The sequence below is a fragment of the Plectropomus leopardus genome, chromosome 5 (genome assembly GCF_026936395.1).
Source record: "Plectropomus leopardus strain MGB_pleo_1.0 chromosome 5, ASM2693639v1, whole genome shotgun sequence".
In the NCBI taxonomy this organism is placed as follows: Eukaryota; Metazoa; Chordata; class Actinopteri; order Perciformes; family Serranidae; genus Plectropomus; species Plectropomus leopardus.
In genome coordinates, this window is record NC_142180.1 from 22,547,307 (window position 1) to 22,568,557 (window position 21,251).

General features: G+C 40.7%; 1 protein-coding gene across 1 annotated transcript in view; it reads right to left on the reverse strand.

The window, feature by feature from the left end:
- The window catches only part of insrb (insulin receptor b), a 112,608-nt gene that overhangs the window by 89,547 nt on the left and 1,810 nt on the right, over nucleotides 1-21,251 (reverse strand). The window lies entirely within an intron of this gene.

A 21,251-nucleotide genomic window follows, 5' to 3' on the forward strand; every position in this document is an offset into this window, starting at 1 on the left:
AGCAGAGGAAAAAGCCTGGAGATGGAGCGAGGTGGATGAGTTTAAGTCCTCAATGTGAGATTAACAAATTCCTTTTTTAAAATTTTACAGAGACATGCTGGGGAACAGCATCCTCGGAAATGTCACTTCTCTTGGTAACACGTCTAAAAAGATAACATCTAGACATTTGTCAGTGTGTGCCGCTTGAATAGTTATGAGGTCTTTTCACACATTCGTGTTATAAGAGTAAATGAATAATTGCCCAGACTGTTCCAGCGAAGGCTGCAGCTAAACTAGGTATATGCTGTAACGTTACTTTGATATGATGTGACCATTGAAACGCCACCATCGATACTGGTGCGTCCTTCACACTGACAATAGAGCATAATAAAATATGCCAGGGGAGACTATGGCCAACAAGACTGGGAAAAACAATTAAATTTATGTATTTTTTTTTTTTCCCCCAAAATCTACAGATCTTTTTTTCTGCTCTGAGAATAATTGTTGTGCAAAAGAGCGTGCACGTGAAACCTGCAACCAAACTATAATTAAATGAGGCTAAATCATGTTATTTATCAGACTGTTTACTTTCATAATTAGTCCAAAAAAAGTGTATTTTCATAGTTTTCCTTTTCTATCAAGCACTAAAATGGTTCCTTATTTTACAATGGGGAGTCCAACATGTTTTAGAACATTGCCTGTACACATGGGACTACTACTAGCACATACATATATTGCAATGTTGATACTGAACAAAAGATTGTTCAGCCATAAAATAAAACTTCAGCAGCAATGGTGTCATAACTTATGTGTCCAGTTGCTGCAACAGATATTCATAATGATATTGCGGCATATGCATAAGTTAAATATTAGAAGTATAGGCTGCATGTGTGAAAACACCAAAGCATCTAAAGTGTGAGTACTGTACATGTACAATATGTGTAGTACTCTTGCTTTCTGTGATGTGCAAGTGTGTAATCTAAAACCAAGATGCCAAAATTACTCAAACAATGTCTCAAGATCCTCCAGTACTTTTAATCTACTTGGCAACTGAATATATTTTATCATTAAGGGCCATACTGAAAACAGATGAACTTGGGACGTGTCCTGGGTTGGCTCACATTGTCGCAACAATTCAGCCACAGTGTGAAGAAGTTATAGCCGGGCAACTAAGGACACACTAATAGACTTTTTGTTTGAAAATGGTGCTTTTAAGCAAAAAACTTTTTTTTTTTTTAACAAAAAAACATTTTAGCTGTGTTTTAAAAATGTATCTCCATCCATATAAGCACCCCTGAAAAAGCCAGTCACATGACCTGTCATGTACAGTGGACATGCGCATACTGGTTTAAATAAAATGCAGATTGTTTACTCTGCGTTTGGTCACTTTGTAACAGAAAATACTACAAAGATGGAGAAAGGTAAGGAAGAGATATCTTTGTTTGGACCCATGATGAGGCAAACCTATTACTGAAAGTAACATAAGTGGCCAGATTGGGAGATTCGTTAAAAGGCAAATACGGTGACATATTAGCACGAAACCAGCCAGGAGGACTCCCCGTCACTGGAGAAAGCCATCACAATGGAAAAGGAGCGCTGACAAAAGGTGCAAGCCGAGCTACGCTGTTTTGACTTGACCCAATCAGGAAGTGAACATGGGTTTGTGCGTCATCTTTTCCAAAAGTCTCCATTTTTTCCCCATTCAGACTAAAACGTACCCCCAAAGTTTTAAAACTAAAACAGGGTCAGCGGTTTTAGTGTGGATACTATAAACACAGCAAGCGTTTTGCTTAATTAACCCTTTGAAACCTGAATTGACATCATTTTTCATGTGCTATGTTGAGACACCGTTTAGAAATATTTATTTTATTTGGACCCTGAGCGAACTGGTTTGATTTTTTTCGAACATGGAGGAAAAGGGCAATAAGCAACTTGAGAAGAAATGTCCCAGAAATTGCCAGAAATTAGTAGCTTTACACTATATATTTTAAAAAAAGCTTGGAAAAATATCCAGGAACAAAATTATTTTAAGCATTTTTTTCTTTCAGATAATTTCCTGGTTTGTTATTTACTTTTAATGTATTTGTTTGTTTTGGGGGGTTTTTTGTGCTATTTTTCAGGTAACGTTCTTTTTGTGGATAATTTTTTCTTCAGTTGCCTTCTAACATCTTACTTATGTTTTTATGCTGTCAGCCATGTCTTACGTTTTTAAAGGAAATCAAGCCAATTTGCTCAGGTTTCAAAGGGTCAAAATTGAAAATGAACATGGGATGTAGCCCAAGATAAAAATTAACAATGATGATTTAGATTTTTCTACGCTGCACATCAAGGCTCTGCAGCATAGAAGACTGTGGTTCACGTCTTGTGCTCGCAACTGTTCGATCGTCAGTCTGTCATCTCGCCTATTACGTCTCTGCAGATATCGCTAAGATTAAAAGAATATCGGCAAGGGCGGCTATAAATCAGTACTAGCCGTTTGTCATGAGTGTGACCAAAGAAGCAAATTTTCCAATTTGCAGTCCTTCAGTGTTAAGATGTGTAAATTGGCAGAAATACTGGTGAATTTCAATTTAGCTTGTTGCCATTTTAGCACGTCATCATCTGTCTCTCCTTTACTCCCTGTCCTTGTCAAATATGGAGCAGAATTAGCTCACAGAATAAGCTCGCCATAATTACAGCTCACTGTAATACTCAAATACAGCTTACTTGAGCATGACCAGTGCAACTGAGGTCATACCGATGTAACAGCTATCTCTGACAGAAACTGCCATCTCCACTATTCAGTGAGCACCCACAGCTGCAGCCTTCGTTATAGTGAAGCTACAATTTCAGACAGATTCTTCCCTTATTTTTAGAGTTGTGCTCCCTGCAGAGAATTTAATATGCATCAACTAACAGTAGCTGGCTGGCAGAGAGAAAGTGGATCACAGTGGCAGTTTTAGAAGGTGAGAGTGGGGCCCTCTGTGGCCCGGGGACCAGCCTGCTTCTGCCTTTCACTGTAGCAGAGGGCAGCCGCACGTTAGCTTTGCGTGAAACCAGACCTGTCTAGCATGAAACCAGGTGGCAGCTAACTCGGGACTGTGAGAAGTTTCCTCTCTCTGTCAGCTTAGACGCACGTTGCCCCCGATGAGGTGATCTGCTGATTATAGATTTGTCAACAGCTCAGTTGCTGAACAAACCCCAGGAGAGAGAATATGCGGCCGCGGTGCCAAGTGGACTGCCAGTGGAAAAATGCATTTGTTTGTTAATATAGCTGTGGAAAGTCCTGAGAAGTAAAGCCAGCTCCCCGTGCGCCCACTGCCAAGCTGTGGCTTCTGCAGTGAAAAATGATGCTGAGAAATTGCATGAGAGGCATTTTGATTAACATGTACCAACTTGTACCTCCAAAACAAAGAGAGTTGAGGACCAAAATAACAGTACGTGAGCCAGCAAAAGACCGGGGGGAGGGGGGAAGGGGGGGCAAGTTTGAAAAGTGGGAATTTGAATTAAACCACACAGGAAATATTTTCAATCTTCTGAGGGGACAACGATCCAAGTGATACTACAAGCGGGCATAGGGAACACGTGCATCGTGACTGACCTGTGCTTCCACATTAAAGGACATCAGATAAAGGTGGGGGTGCTTGGGAAGGAAGACGGAGCAGAGAGAGAGGGAGTGTGTGGGTTGGAGCACCTGTTCCTTCATTGCCTCAGCTTCCCATTGAGGAGCATGGCAAGGGGAGCTGGCCTAGCCTATTTATACACAACGCTGGGTCCCGTTACAGCTGTGGCACAGGGCCAGGCCGTGGCAGATTGAAGCGGGTAGAAAAGAGCAACATGCAGGCCCTGCGCTGTCAGATAGCCGGCCAAGAAAAGAGAGGCCTAAATCAGATCACACTGGTGACTTTGGCTCGCCTCCTTCCAACTACCTTCCGGCACTGGCAAAGCAGAGAGGACGGGACGGGAGGGATGGACGAAGAAGGGGAAGGGGAAGGATAGGTACAGACAAGAGGGAGACAAAGAGCTGGAATGTAAACAGAGAGAAAGGTGCCGGGTCGCTGTCACTTGTTTTTAAAAACAATGACTCACTATTTTCGACTTCCACCGAGCTTGGTTCGACCTTGGACTCGAGGCTGCTAAGAGTTAGGATAGGAAAAGAGAGGTGTAGGAGCAAAGTGGAGGAAAAGAGAGCAGAAGAACAAGAGCAGTGTGTGTGTGTGTGTGTGTGTGTGTGTGTGTGGATGGCCCTGTTTGACATCTTCTAGGAGTGACAGGGTACCTGATAGGAACTGATCCCTCGAGTCCAAGTCCACCAACCCAAACACCCAATATCCACTGTGTGGAAACTCGTAGTTTGACAGTAAAACAAGTCTCATGTCGATCTTAAATTTAGGACTGATGTGAGATAAGGTGGCTGAGACTTTAAAGCTTTCAGCAGCTTTTTTAAAGGAATGGGTACTGAAACTTCCTATACGTCTGCTACTTACCGGACCTAATCATAACACCGATTTTGGTGCCTCATTTCGGTGCCACAGATTATGTAAATAACAAGACAGAGAGCGAGTACAAGTGAGAAAGATATAGTGAGAGAGCTGTGTGTGCGGGTGACAGTGAGACTGCAGCAGCCAAAACAGAGAGCATGAAGTTAGAAGCAGCAGTGCAGAGTGTGTGTGTGTGTGTGTGTGTGTGTGTGTGTGTGTGTGTGTGCGCGTACAGTTAAGCTGTTTGTCAGTGAATAAATGCTGCAGTTCCTCAAGACCTGAGCCAAGCTCCTGTGTCTTTGCTTGTCACCTGCTGATTAAAGTGAAGGCTGTTAGCGCCAAAGTTAGCAAGCTAACTTAGCCTCCCGAGCTCTCTTAAGGTGGACTGTTAAGGTGGACCAGCTGTTCTCGTTGCAGTAAAGGTCTCAGCTGCTCCTAAACAGATAATAAAGAAATGTCTGTCTGCTGAGTCTCTCCTGAGTTAGTGAGGAAGTTACAGATCCCAAATCATAATTTATTTCGCTGTTAGTAGTCCTGCAACTGTTTTTTAGTTTTAAATTATAGCAGTTGAGTTCATTATTATGTATGAGGTGAATTTATTAGTGATGCTTTGCATTTATCAATATCTATACTGAATGTTAAAATATACTGTAAACTATTAACTAAACTGTAACAATTTCAATTTTTTCAAGTATCTGTTCAGGCGCCGATACCAATTTAAAAGTAGTGTTTTAGCACCAGTGTCAGAAAAAAACTAAACAATGCCCAACCCTTCTTCTATCCCTCTCAAAAAACAGAACAAGGGGTTAAAAGAAGAGCTTAAACTCACCAATAATTTCCAAGATAATTCAACACATTTTATCTGGCGATGCTGCAGATTGCTAGCCTGTCTCTGTATCTCCAGCACACTGTTCTGACTCCATACTGAAAACCAGCAAACAAAGGCCAGGAATGTAAAATCCTCAGCCCATATGTAAAGCAGATAAGATGTTCATTGTCTTTGTATCAGAGGTTTTTCCTCAATGCCCAGTTCCTCATTCCATTTCCAGCCCTTACTCCTTTCCTCTGTCTCATATGCTTCTGCAGCACAGCGTAGTGCAATTTAACCTTTTGAAAAGAAAGTCACACGAGAGAATTGAACATGCACATGGTCGATGTAAAGTACATGGAACCTGGCATATTCTCTGTGACAGATAGAACAGACACACACAATCACGCAGCCCTATTCAGTCAGTCTGCATTATTCCATGACCGATTGCAACCAACATGTTCCCCGTCTAGAAAATAATTGGACAGCTGGTAATACACAAACCAAAAGGGGGGAAAAAAAGTCTGAAAAATTCTGGCCACGCCTTACAAAACAGCTAAACCAGGTGGTGCTCCAAACAAATAAAACTGAATGTTGGGGAGGAGGGGGGGCAGCATTCCTGACATAGTCGAAGCATTTGGGAACAGACACAAGACTATGAAACAAGAGCAGGTAATCAAATGCAGGCTGGACTGTGCTGAAGATATAGACAGACAGACAACACACACACACACACACACACACACTAGGGTGAGTAATACAAAAAACATCTGATGTTCCTTTTCATCTTCCCACGTTAGCGAGTGGAGCGCCGAGCAGCGTCTTGGTGTGGTGAGCCTCGGCCTGAGAGGGAGGCAGCCGGGGATCGCTTCCCCTGCTTGACTTGCAGCCACACGGCACCAGCTGCAGGGCCCAGCCCCACCAGAGCTCCGACCCACAAACCAGATCTCCACACGAGGCTGAACGAGCTACGCCTGCCTGATGGCTCTGCCAAATCGGCTTCTTCAATCCAGTACGGCTTTCTTCCTTGTTCCAAATCGCCCTGTCTGTCTGCTTGAGACCTCTACAATGGCGGTGAAGCTACATTTCCGATTCTAACCTGCTTCCTGTAGTGCTGCGACTTGTGCTTTATCCACTCAGCATTCAGACTGAAACAGAACAATCACGACAAAGAAGGATTCAGACAGGAAAGGGAGAGAACAAGAGCTGTGATGGGACAGCTGCCCGGGCTGTAGCTCAACGTGCTAACTCTTTCTTTTGACACTGAGCAGTTTTTACCTCCAGCTAAAACAGTTTAGGGGTTTAGTCGAGGTATTCCCTGTGTGGTGAATGGACGAGTGAGCTCATCCCAAGCATGGCAAATCCTATTGATTTGACTGGATCGCTGCAAGGCTGCCAACTCCGCACTACAGCTGAATCCAAAATTTGATGCAAACGAAGAAAAACACCCAGAGAGGAGGAAATAATTTGATTCTAACTACCTTGAAATGAGACACCGATTGTTTGTGTGTGCAGATATGAATGTGTGTGCGCATGAGACAGCGAAAGAGAAGAGTGGAGACAAGTTAACAAGCACAGGAGATGGGAAGGCGAGAAAAATGAGGCAGAACTTGAATGATGGAGAAAGCAAAGCGGTGCAGGAGCAGAAAGGGGAGAGGAGTTGACAAACCAAGACGTAAAAGAAGGAGAAGCAGAGGGGAGGCTGGAGAGATGAAGAGCAGAGGGGCCAGGTCAGTTTAATGGCCCGTTTGTCTGCACTGTTAGACCACCGGCTCTCACTGGCTGCTACAGGAAAACCTCACACAACACACGCACGCACACACACACAAACATGCAGACACACATCCTGCTTCTCTGTTTCCTTCTTTCCATATCTCTCCCTCCCTCTACCTTTTCCACTGCTCAGACCTGGAGTCACAGCAAAGGGCCTCCTTCCATTCATAATCCAACTGAAATTGAAATGTATTTTTTGTCTGTTACACCACAGATATCTGCACTGTAAATAGCTTATGTTCTGTGAGAAAAATAATCCAATACAGGAGAAATTTGTATTTTTCTGGTTTTAAAATGCCGCCTTCTAGTTTTGCATTAATTTGATGAAATCCATCGTTCGCCAATCTAATGTGATATCAATCTTTGCAGGAAATCTGTCATCACTCTCTGCCTTGCAGGTGTGTAATGTAACATGGGAATATCACTTTGCCACAGTACTTTATAGTATTTTATAGAACTATCTGCACTTCACGAAAGATTTTATATTTTCGTGTTTTTATAGTTCAACTTTTTTTTGTTGAATTTATTTTTACCTTAACTTAGTACAGTAAATAGACATTTTAAGATGTTTACTCAGGTAATATTCTAATGGGTGACTATAAGTTCTACAAAGTCATTTTCTGGTAAGAAGTCTGTACTTTTACTCAAGTTATGTATCATTAATAATAAAGACGCAAAACACTGTTCACAGGTTATGCATATACTCGTTTAGTCGTTTTGATTATGGACAAATATCTCCTCTTCCTGCTGTTTGTTTTTCCACAAAAACCCTTTGCAGATTCCCAAAGATCACTGCCCTCCTCTGTTGGTTTTTCCGTACAGGATATCCACGGGCATGCTAGGTATGGCATGGATGGAATACTGACGTCATGTTAACGTTCAAAAGGCCCCCCGGCCAACAAATCACCCGCTGTTACCTAGCCTCTGACAGACAAGTCCCTGGAGGGGAGGGCCTGTGGCCACGGCGGTATTGTAAAATGACTTCCATTCATTACGCTGTCATTTAACAGCAAGGCATGATTCAATATGGGCCCCCTTTAACTGTAAGTGAATTAGGAATGCTTGATGCGGGCTCATAAACTAGACGCAAGCTCTTCATCTCCCTGTCCCTTTTCATTCAGTCTTGGCACGAGTCACTCCAGTGTTTTCTACCAGGTGGAGGTCACAGTATCAGCGTTGCCACACTGGGACACTCCTTTCACTCCCGTCCCTCCTCAAGTGTCTGTTTTCCTCACTTTCTTCAAGAGTAGGCCGCCTAATGGCCAGTTAAACATTGTTACAGCAGCAAAAGGCACGTGATACACACACACACACACACACACACACACAGACCAAAGCATGTGTCAACAACTATCTAATGACAACGAAAAACGAGGTCTGACCTGAATGCTTTGAAGCTTAATGTTTTGCTATAACTGGTGCTTACGTCTCTACTCAAACACTTTACTGTTACTTTTTCCCAGAACATATACAGGGCTGCTTTTACTCAGCAAGTGTCCATATTTCAGTAAAGAACCAGCCTCACTTTCAAATATTTTCCGTAGAATATTGCTTTTTGTTTTGTCCAGTGTTGTTTCAACTTGCAACTCAATGCATTTACATGACTTTAATCTAGGGCTGCAACAATTACTTTGAGTCTGGAATAATCTGTCGATTATTTGTCAATTAACCAATTGGTTGTTGGCTCTTTAAAATGCTGAAAACGGTCCGTCAGTGTTTTCCAAAGCCCAAGAGGGCATTCTTAAGTGTTTTGTTTTGTCCACAAGCCAAAGAGCTTCAGTTTACTGTCACAGAGGAGTAAAGAAACCAGTAAATATTCACATTTAAGAAGCTGGAATCATCGAGTTTTTACATTTTTTTCTTCAATGCAGTTCTGCGAAATTTGCTTGTCTGAGAATAATTTTTTACAACATGCTCTTGGACTTTGGTCTTTGCTAATATTTCCCCAAACTGTAAAATTACATGAAAATACAGCCATTACAAAAAAAATAATAAACTGCCAATTTCTACTAAATAAATCAGTGTGTTATTTGTAAAATGGTCAATTGGTCTAGTACATATCTGAGCAAGCTTGATTGATTCGCTCTAAATGTAACAAAAACGGAGCTCAAGAGACGTATTCTGGCATGTACGAGGCTATTAGTGGGTTTGTTATTACATGCATCACTGCCAAGGACTAAATGAAAGCCACTGTTCAATAGATAACACTCCTGAAGCGCAGGAAGAGACCAGTTAATAAAAATCAGTAAATGAAAAAAAAAAACCTAATAAAAATCATACAAGTATACATTCTGTAATTAACAGATTACAGTTACTGCTTGGCCGGTGGTTTTGTGAGGCACCGTCTCACACATCTGGTTTCATGACTACTGTGGGTGAAATGGCACAGAGGTTGATGGAGCTGTGCATTGGGCCCATGAGGGAATCAAGGAGGAAGGTGTTTTTATACCCTCTTTCTGTTAAGCAGGTGGTTGCAATCTCCCTTTCCATCTGCTGTACTGTTGGTGAGGATGCAGTGAAGACTGTATACCACACCTCGGGAAAGCAGAAGTCGTGCGAAAGTGTCATTGACCATTAACAAAACTGCAGCCCAGTCTCCCAAAAATTATGTTTATATAAAACTAATTTTAAAGAGTAAATACATGTTTAAAGGGAAATGCAATGCCACAAGGTCTGGAGGCAATCCAAGGTTCTAGTGTCAAAGTCCTGCACTTTGTATGTCCGCAATCCACCGAGAACCTCCCTGCAAATCCAGCTCGGTACATTAATGTAGCTTTTCCTTAACTTAAAGAAAAACAGAGAACAAGCTATAGGGCCACTACCAAGCCTATTCTCTGAGCTGCCTTTGCATTTTTACACAAACCTAAACAGCAGCAGAATCGTGTCACTCCAGTGTGTAATTTTAGACAGAATACTGGCATTGCAGAATTAAATGAGGTGTGACATTTAAAACAACAGTGTTGGCCTGTAGTGTGACATGTAGCATATGCTTCGGCAGTGTTTTATAAACAATAACAATGGCATAACATGGCAATAGCAATAATTTTCTGCCCCTGTTATATTGCGGCTGATCTCGTCCTCTGCTTGGAGAGTAAAAAGCTCCCAAGCCTCATGGTTTTCCCAGCTTGTGGACATATACAGCAATTGTTCTTCTTTGAGTTAACCGCTAACTAAATCTCTCAGCCGGTCCCCTCGTTCTAAGATCATACAGAACAGCAAAGCAGCATAACGGCATGATATTGAACAGGAAACCTTGAAAAGGCAGTGTAAAAGGGGCTACTGTAAATATAAATGCAATTTAGTAATAAACAAATGTAAGTTTTAGGAGACAGGGTTTGACAAGGGAACCACAACTTACATAATGGATCAATTAAAACAATTTTATAACTGTTATTAGTGAACGGGGGGACGGAAGGAAGACTGAACTCGCATCAGTTAGTGACGGACTGAGATTCACTGAGTTACTCCCACATAGTACACACTGATTGTTGAGAGGCTCTGACTTGATTACAGGTGTTGAGACTGAGTTGTTGAACCAATCGGGATAGATTATGGTTTGTTTACAATGGACACCACTCTGTGGGTTGGGGCAGGAATAATCAGCCATGACTGTATTGCTGCAAAAAAAAAAAAAAAAAAATCACACAGCAGAACCTCAGTGTAGACTATGTTAAGACAAAAATTCCAAAAATGATTCTCCTACTTTCTGTCAGCAAACATTAAAAATGTATAAATGAGTGAAATGTGAGTTAAATGCAGAGAGGTTAGAAGTGTATTTAGACAAGGGAGGAGGGGGAAGCACTGTACTGCCAGCACAGCTAGTGCTGTCACCATAGTAACCCATCTCAGGCTAGTTTATCGGAACAAAAACAGAGCCCCCCCGACACACACACACACACACACACACACACACACACACACACACATACACACACACACACACACACACACACACACACACACACACACACACACACACACACACACACACACACACACTGAACACATACAAGCATGAGTGCTCATAAAAGCACACACAGACGCAGCAAACACAACATAATCAGCATGGTCCATGTGACTGGGTGTTCACAATGTGCAGGTGTACATGTTAAGCATCACTTAGGCCCAGCTGGAGCAAGCAGGCCTAATAAGAGAGGAGAAAGCAAAGAACAAAAAGGGGGAGAGAGAGAGAGAGGTGTCAAATGGATGATGTTCGCACCTTCAGGAGGTTTGAAATAGGAGGCTTTCCCACCACATACAGAGCAGGATTAGCAGGTGTGTGTGTGTGTGTGTGTGTGTGTGTGTGTGTGTGTGTGTGTGTGTGTGAGGCAGGTCCGCAGGCTGTGCGCATCTGCAGTGTGAAAGAAAAACAAATCAGTGCATGAGAGTGAACCCTCTTACCCCTAACGTAAAAGCAGAGGGAGGGAGGGAGGATGAGGGATGGAGATGGGAGGAGAGGGAGCTCCAGAGTGAAGCGGGAGAGAGACTCACAGCTGAGAGAGAAAAGGCCAGGACACAGGAGGGAAAAGAAGTTGTTGTGGTGCAAATAATGTCTACTGATTCAGTTTTCATATTATACAAATCACAATCCGTTGCATTTTTTCTCACCTAGAATGCACCAGAAACAATTGCTCGGGCAGAGACAGACATAAATCACAATCACACAAGTCGAAGGAGGAGAAAATGTAAATGCATAATGTTTAAGTCAAGGCATCTATTTTTGAATTTAAAATGCATGTTTCCTAAATAATCTTTGCCTCTCTCTTAATGTCTTTCCATCTCGTGTTACAGTATCTGTATAAGTCAAAGCTGTACATTGCTGTGTATAAAGATTTTATATTATTTTATCTCATTTGAATTTTTTGTAATGTTTTATCCTTTTAAGCACTTGATCACTTTAGGGATTCCCTGGGTGTAGGATTAATAAAGTCTTACTATAGATTTGAAGCTGGCTGGTTGAGGTTCAAGTCTGATTTATATGATACAGGCAAGTGCATCGGTTTCAGTTTTTCAAATTTGGCCAAAAAAAATAGCTAAAGTTAAACACAAGTTGCTGCAATGCAACAATGCATGAATTGGCTGAACTTCTACGACTGTAATCACAAATGTCAACAGTTGCCTGCGTCTTTAAAACCGTGATGTGTGAATTACTTTGACATTTACAACTAATGTCCATGATTGATTTCTATGTTATTCATCATCTGCAGCCAATACTTCTTTATTTTATGGCTTCAATCTCTCCGTTCCTCTGCTCGATAACAGTTATCAACATTATGACCCTGTGTGTGTGTGTGTGTGTGTGTGTGTGTGTGTGTGTGTGTGTGTCTGTGTGTGTGTCTGCGGTTGTAATTAACTGCTAAGAGACTCACTGGGCTGTGTGTCAAATAGCCACTTCTCAGTCATATGACAGTCCTCAAAATAAATTTAACCCATCAGGTTCAGTTACAGAGCCACTCTATCCAGCCCAACAAACTCACATACAGGAAACACACACATTCGTGCATCCCAGTGTACTTACACACTCAGGTTTGTGATAGATATACACAGTGGCTGACATTTGCACAAAGTTGTGCAAATACACTGCTGTGCAAACTATTGAAAGCCCTGCAAGCTTTTGCTTTTTGGTAAAGCAAAAAAATTCAGTTTGATTTATTTTATTCTTTTGTCTCCGATGGAGAAAATATATTATTGGTCAAAGGAAAAGGTTTTATTTTAATTAAGTTCATGAAATTAACAGAATATTATTGTTGTCACCATAAGGGAATTTATAACTTGCACTGAAAAAAAAATCAATAAGTGACACCATTTTTGATACCATAGTAAAACTGGCACTGGGGGCAAAAAAATGTAATATTTTTTAAAAAGATATTTAAAATGAGGCTATACAATAACAACAGTGGCTTTTCTTTTCTTGGCTAGTAGCACAAAAGATCAGAACAACTGTAGTAAAAGTAAGAGAGAGCAAGAAAGCGCAACTGACACCAGTTAATCAATACTGAGAAAAAAAATAGTATTTAAATCCTTTCAAATATTCAGAATCACTATGTACTGATAAAACAGCATTTCTGACAACACTACAGCATGTACTTTTTAGGGCAAAATAAATCCATTTTGTCATGATAATCAATATCAAATACATGTAGTTAATAAACTAATGAAATCAATCTTCATTGCAAACTTGAGCTCTTCATTTTAAGTACATTATAAACATGTAGCCTGTATTTCATCATTTTACTATGAGCAGAATTGTATTGATAGACAAAAGTTGCAGCTTAAATTGCTTGAAAAGACTCCAAGGTTGTCCAAAATTAAGCATGCAGATTTACAAGATTCATCTAGCCTGCGCTCTATCTTGCATCTTTCGACAGTCCTGTTACACTGTAAACAGGAAGCTGTTTCTTCACATTTCCTTGTAAGACACAAACTTGCATACAAACAGTCTTTTCGTCAGTGAGGTCAGAGTCAGAAACATCTAGAGGATCAGTGTCTGACAGAGAGGGGCATGTTGACTGCTGAAAGTGTGACCCTCAAATTACAGGATGGGTTTCTGAAGTGAAACCGCCAGAGCTCAGTGACATATTCCCATGTGACACAAACAATTCAGCCTTCCGGTCTCACACTAAAGAAGATACATCTAGAAATACTGGTTAAAATGTCAAAAGTTTTCAGTTTGAACAATTGTTTACATAAAAAGTCTTCTGCCCGCTGAATTGCCTAAACAATAGAAAAAACACATATCTCTTGCCTTGGGCAGGCGCCGGCCAACTGAGCCTAGAAGCTTTACGTCATCTCTACCGAAGACATTTCCACTGTTTTTGAACAGTTGTTTACTGAGAAAGGGTGAACAACAAACTGCGCAGGGAGTCATTTTCCACAAAGTTAAGTTTTCCTCATTGCAATCAAATCAAAAATTGTTCAATCTCATCAGCTTTTGACCGCATCTTGGTCATTTTGCATGGTCAAAAACCCAATATAAGGACCAAAAAAGTTCATTTTCAAATGAACCCCTACCGGACATAGACATGGCCTCAGACAGTGTCTGGTTCAGCCGGCAAAGGCCCCAAAAAGATCCCATTGCTGATCCCCGCATTACAGGGCCAGCTCAACTTGGATTTTACTGTGTGAAGTCACCAACAGTTAAAATAGGGCAGATCCAAACAGCAACAAGGACTATCAAATCAGATTGTTGCAGCATGGCGTAACGGCGCTCCGTGTGTTTGTCTGTGTGTGTGTGAGTGTGTGTGTGTGTGTGTGTGTGTGTGTGTGTGTGTGTGATTCCCGCACCCCATCCATCCCCTCCCATCTCAACCACATTTCTGTGCAGTGAGCGGAGGTTTACATAAACAGCCACAGTTCTCTATCTAGGAATGGGACTCAGAGAAGACGGCATCAGCTAAGCTCCGTATCAGAAAACCAGCCCAGGACTAATGCACATATTTCAGCCTCACATGATACTGTTGTTGGATATGAAGAACTCATTTGATCACTGTGGTCTCAACTCAAATGCACAGAGTAACTTGAATCAACTCATTTTCACATTGATTTTTAGATTCAGCAATGACAAAGTTTTTAGAACATGAATGACAGTAGAGTGACTTTTCTCCATACAGTAGCAGCGGACACTGAGGCTTATGGGCTGTGTAGTATTAATATAGACACTCAATACACCAAAGCAACAAAAACAAGTTTTTTCTTATTTTAAAAAACTACACTGAACTACATACGCTTATCTTACCTCAATGAATGAACTTATTTGTAGACTAAAATCAAATTCAGAGCTCACAAATAAGGATGGCCTCGTTGCCCGGGGCATGTAAAATGCCACGTTGGGCTAGTACATCTAGCAGCTCATTTGCCCTCAAACGGAATTTAACACATTGTTTTTACAGAGCTGATGATAACAGTAGCTAAAGAGTGAGCCATCTCTCCTCCTTCTCATCTCTGTTGAGAGTTGCACATACACAGTACCAATCAGACACTCAAGAAAATGGCTGCAGGTAAAGACTACGTTTCTAAAATAAAGCACAAGCAAGCATTTTAATTATCCTGGAAACAGGAATTTAGTTGGGTGGCATAAGAGGATGTGAGCAAAACTCCAACTGTGTTTTGCACAATTTGCCCACAAGTTTGAGAGCAAGGCGGATAAAAGGCACGACAAGTTTCCAAAAACAACACTGCTGGAGTGAGCCCGACCACTATATCCGTCTGACAGTTTTATTGGCTGATATTGGCTCATTACAGATATATCTGTATCTGCTAATGTTGTACGATATAACGTTTATTTTCAACAGAACATAATGCAGGAAAAGATGATGATGAAAAAGATCAAATTCTCAATTAAGTTCACTGTTTCAGTGCACTGATGTCCTTTTGGACAATAAAGTTTATTGTTAAACTGTAAAACATCCTGCCTTCAGTGCACATCTTTGTCACAATTATCTGATAATTATACCTGAGGGAAAACTGCATTGCATAATTGCATATATGTATATATCAATATCAGATTTTTTTACTCCCCAGTACCTGTAGTATTGGACAGGCTCTAATAACAACACCCAACAGAACCTCGCTTGCATGGTAGCTAAGTACCACAACGCCTCTGTTTTTTTTTGTTACTTCATAATCCACTAACAAATAAAGCTTTGTATTTGCATTGGGGCAAGTTAAAATTGCCTTTGGGCATGTACATTTCTTACCCAGTTTTCTGGAAAAAAAACAATAACATATAATCCTGAAGTAAGAGATAATATTTGTCTAAAAGAACTGATTAAAAGTTATCAAAAACAGGCATAACAGCCAAACTTTCAGCATGCCAACACATTATGCCTGACAGATAGACTTCACATCGCGATCGTGCTCTTTTAACCCCTCGCAGAGACTGCGGACACTGCGATTCAAAATTAGCCCCTACTTTCCGAAGAATGAATTCAAATAATCCTTTCAGCCTTTTCCAAGGATTATAAAATGAAAACACTGTTAGCGTCATACTGAAGCATCTGTCGAAAACAGACAAAACTGAACACGCGAGCAAACACACTATAGGAATGTATTTGCTTGTCTGCTGCTAAAACTGTGAATTGTGGAGTCAAAAGGTCAGGTTGTGTTTTTCATCCTCCGCTTGTGTTGCTCTTGGAAAAGACTGCCAGGAACACACACACACACACCACAAATTAAAAAAAAAATGCTTTGGCAAGTCAGGAGTAGTTGTAAGGGATACTTGGAAAGATAAGAGCAGAGGAGGAAGCACTTAGGAAAAGCACCCCAACAGTTAATTTCCTTTAGCAGTGCATATTGCCTTCCTGGCCAACACTCAAAACACAGTTGCACAGCTGGTGGAGTCCTCAGTTCATGAACCCCATTGTCTGCAGGCTCTGTGAACATGGACGACCCGAACCTACAATGACAGTCTGCGGCCAGCGGTACAGCTGTATTGTGAAAGCGGCGACTCTGCATGTAAACGTACAGTTAAGTCTGCTCTAATTGCAACTGTAGAAGAACAATATGCAACAGTCAACAACAAAAATCCTAAACTTCGAGCTCATTTTGAATGTACTGTGTGTTTGAAATGGTGAGGAAAAAATGCTAATATGAATTCGATGCCATGTTTACAGCTTTGTATCACCAACAGGTGTATTAATACCTTGATTCTGCTTAAGCCTACTAAGTTGTGTTACCAAGTGTTACATATTGTAAACCCTCACCATCGCACATAAATATTATTAAGCTTCACATCATTATCCGTCATTAAGATTATTGTGGAAGGAAAATCAAATTATTAACATCATTCGGGGATTATCTAACAAATTTTGCGATGATAAAATAAACAGTAATCAATTAACCCTTTTGGGATTTTTCAAGCAAAAAGTACTTTTGATGGTTTCAGCTTTGCATATGTGATTTTCTTAGCTCCTCTGTTACATTACATTGACTTATTTAATATCTTTGGGGTTTTGGACAGTAGATCGGACAAAACAAACATGGTCTAGAGAAAACTGTTGCCATTACGTACAGTACTTTGTCTTCCAAAAAGCTCTGACAAGTTAACTGTAAAATGTATCAGTCAGTACATGTCTTCGTCCTAATTCTTCTTTAAAAAAAAACAACAATATTGTTAGATTGTAATATAATATATACAACTTGTGATTAATTTCATATATATATTCAAATAATCTACCTGTTTTTTCACAATGATTTATCATCATTTAGTCTACAAAATGTTTTTTTTTAAAAAAAGAAAAAGAAATGTAAAAAGAAGTGCTCATCACAATTTCCCATTGCCCAAAGAAAAATCTTCAAATGGCTTCTGTTGTCCAACCAACCGTCTCCAACCCCAAAGACTCTTCATTTACTGTCATAAATGATAAAGAAAAGCACCAAATTCTCACATTTACAAAGCCAACATTTGTTTGACATTTTGCTTGAAAAAAATAGACAATAAGCTTATGAAAATGGTTGGCGATTCATTTTCTACGGCTTTAATATAGGAGAATGACAAAAATGTCCAGTGTTGAGCTGGAAAATAAAAACTTAAACTGAATTAAAATAAACTTGAATGAGAAATTCTTTAATCCGTCTCTTTTTCTTCTCAGTTCGCTGGCTATTGTATCAGCACGATATATCCATTTTAGGTCTCCTGACGTAAAGTTATGGATTCAATAGAGGAACGGTCACTCTGCTTTACAATGCCACATTCTTCACCTTCACCTCAGTCATTGTTTTTGATGTGTCACACACCTTTTCATACATTAACGCTGGCTAATTTCATAACAACACGCATCAAGCAATTTGTCCATTTGATGACTTAGATGTGTGGTGGGTCAAAGGGGCCACTCAGGGCACAGGGGCTAGTGCTAACAGGCAGTCCACTCTTGAGCCTGCCGCTGTGGTACACACTGTTCTCATGCATGACCACCTCCTCCGGACACACAAACACACACACAGATACATAAAAAAACATACATTTCCCGGAAGTGGGCAGGTCAGGAGCTGAGAGATGAGATCCTGCAGACAGCACAGAGTGGCTGGGGAGCATACTGATATACAAACAACACACACACACACACACACACACACACACACACACACACACACACACACACAGAGACACATGCACAGGCACCTACATGGTGGGCCACTTCAAACACATTCCACAGCATGCACAGCATTGTCGGAAAATGCCACTGTGCACTCCAGTGAAGAGTGCCTCAGTATCCAAATGGGCTACAGACAAAATCACACACAAATGGGGGGCATCTCTAGTCTTATTAATTTTACAAATCTACTTGCTTAACCTCCAGCAAAGTTGAGAAACTATTCAACCTTAGTTCCTTAATAAATGAGACTATTTCTGATACTTAATTCAGATAATCAGGTTGATTTTTTTAGACTTAGCAGTCTGTGTGACACACTTAGTTTCAGCGGCATACGGACTATGGAAAGCATACATAACAACACATGCATACGCACATGCAGCACACTACCCCTTTCCAACAGAGCTGTGCTCACAAGCCTGAGAGGAACAAGAAGGGGGCAAGGCTCCCAGTTGCACAACTTGTTTTTCGCGAGTTAGACCAGGAGACAGCTCAGCGGTTACTTCAGAAAACCACTGATAACTATGACAAACAGACCAATCAGAATCATCGAAAAATGCTTCAGAGAGCGCATTCAGCGGATCACAACTGCAGCGTGTTTTATATTCATACTGCTTCCTCTTTCCCATGACTGAGGTGGAGATGTCAGGCAGCGTGTAGATTCAGAATTAAAGTATTCTAAGTATTTTGGTTGTTGCAAACCCCCTACCACCACCACCACCACCTCACCCCCCAGGCTTAAACATCTCAAGAGTGCCAAATATGGTCACTTCCCAGAGAATTGAGTAAATCAGGAACCTGAAGCAGCCAATGACATGGACCCCACTCCCCGAGAGAGAGAATGAAAGAAGAAAGAGGAGGAAGGAGGGGTACCAGCAGCCCTGTCTCATAAGACTCCCTTTCAGGGGCCTCTATTCTGTCTGCATACATGACCTGTGTAAAGTAGCCAGAACATTTCCTTTGAACCTGGCCACTGGGAGCCATTTTTAAGTAATGCATCTCAAAGTTTGAAGAGCCACAACGTCACTGAATTAAGTCAACTCTATTTTATTAATGATTCAATTAAGGTGTATTGCTTTCCGATTTTTAACTGGTGTAATGGCTCACTTCCATCCACATGCACAAGGTTCATGCGCTGAAATGTTGTGTGCTTGTGCAACGCATCATCTAAAAACAATGAACGCAAATCTCAAAAGTACAAATGTAGGCCAAAGGTTAAACCACCAATAAACATGTAAAACGTGCAAAAATTAATTCCAGTGGACTTATATCGCAGCTATTCTTTATCTACAATGAATATGTTCTCCATTGAGACATTCACTCATTCATTCAAACTGAGATAACACTGGTAAATTACCGCATGGTCAAATGTATTATCCACTTTACAACAAGGTCAGCTTTTCTTCTCTCGTTCGGTTCTCTCACACTGTCAATTCAACCTTTTAACAATATCTCAGAGTTTACCCTGAATGTACATTTCAGTCAATTATACAACTGTAACATTAATATATGACACAAGTCTGTGTATTTCTATTACTTGGGTCAATCTGATATGTCTTACTTGAGCGTTACATCACAATAGAAAACCTTCACACTAAGATTGTGGTTAAACTTTAATGCCAGTAAAATGATGAGCTGGTTTTAAGAGTCTTTTAGCTGTTGTGAATTGCAAAAAACAAATAAAAATCCCTTAGATGTGCATATACTTAGCCAATAAGGTGATTATTTTCCTCCATTATATGACTGCTTTAATGCAACCAGTATTGTGTTGTAATGTAATGAAGTAGTAATAATACTACATTATAGCACTTAAGTGTTTTTGGGAGCGTCTGTTCTTAACTTGAGTTTTTATATTTCTGTCAACTTTCAACTTTGCTTCACTACTAATCCTAAGTAAATGTATACATCAAAATAGGGAAGGGGCTGAGAAAGAGAGGAGGGGACAGACGGACAAATGAAGAAATGGGGGAAGGAAATCCATTAATTTGTAGAACAACTGAAAAAAACACCTTGTTTCTCTTCAAGTGTAATGACCGCTGAGTTTTTAAGGTGATATCTACGAAGAGAATAACTTAACATCTAACAATTCTGACTGCTAACGTTTTTTTTAAACCAAGGGCATTTACTTTTACTACACATTTCAATACTTAGTTATATTAATTATAAGCACTTTTGACACTTAAGTACGGTCAATAGACACTCCAACACGTTACTTAGGTGATATTCTAATAGGTGACTTTAACTTCTACCAAAGTCAATTTCTGGAAAGATATCTGTGCACTACTCGGGTATTACTTTCAGATATTTCATTCATTACTGAACGCAATAGCAACCAACAATGATAACACACACTGGAAAAGAGAAAAAAAAAGATTAAAAATTATTTCTCAGACTGATATTATTATTAAGGCGATGTCATTAGGCGGTTTACAGCGGGATCATTATCTCCAGATCTCTCTCTGTCAAAGCATCGCGGCACTGTTTATAACACTCCCTGACATATTATTACAATCAAACCCCTAATTCATTGATCAGAAAAGAGACATGCAGAAAAGACATCCTCCGTTAAGGAAGATGCCCATACTTTGGTGCGATCTACTAAAGAGCAATGTAGGCTAATCCACCACCTATAAAGAGACTTCTTAGCGTCGGCGGCTAATTTGTTTACGTTCAGGCTGCAGCAGCGCCGTGTGTGTGTGTGTGTGTGTGTGTGTGTTGTTTTTAGTGCGCGTCTGTCGCCATGAGAGGCCTAGCTGCGCACACAGGGCCAATCCTGCTACTCCCAGTTTAGACTCGCTGCAGCAGACCACACTCGTCCAGTTACAGCGACTAATCCGGCCCTGGGGCTGGCGCATCCAACACAGGCCGCTAAAATGTGTACCTTTAAGAGACGTCGCGAGGGGGCGGGGATATTACTCAAATTTACGCAGGAATATCAATTATTAGCGCGCAGCTACACATACGCAACAACCAAAATTACTAGCCCCTTAATTACACGCTGTATGAAACTTCACGCATGCGCTAGAATGAAGGCGAGAGTCTCGTGACAAAAATTACCCTCCTAATTGATAAAATAAAGACAATAAAACAATCGTGTTTTTTTCTTGGCTCCATTAGCTCGAAGAAATGTCCCTTAGGGCA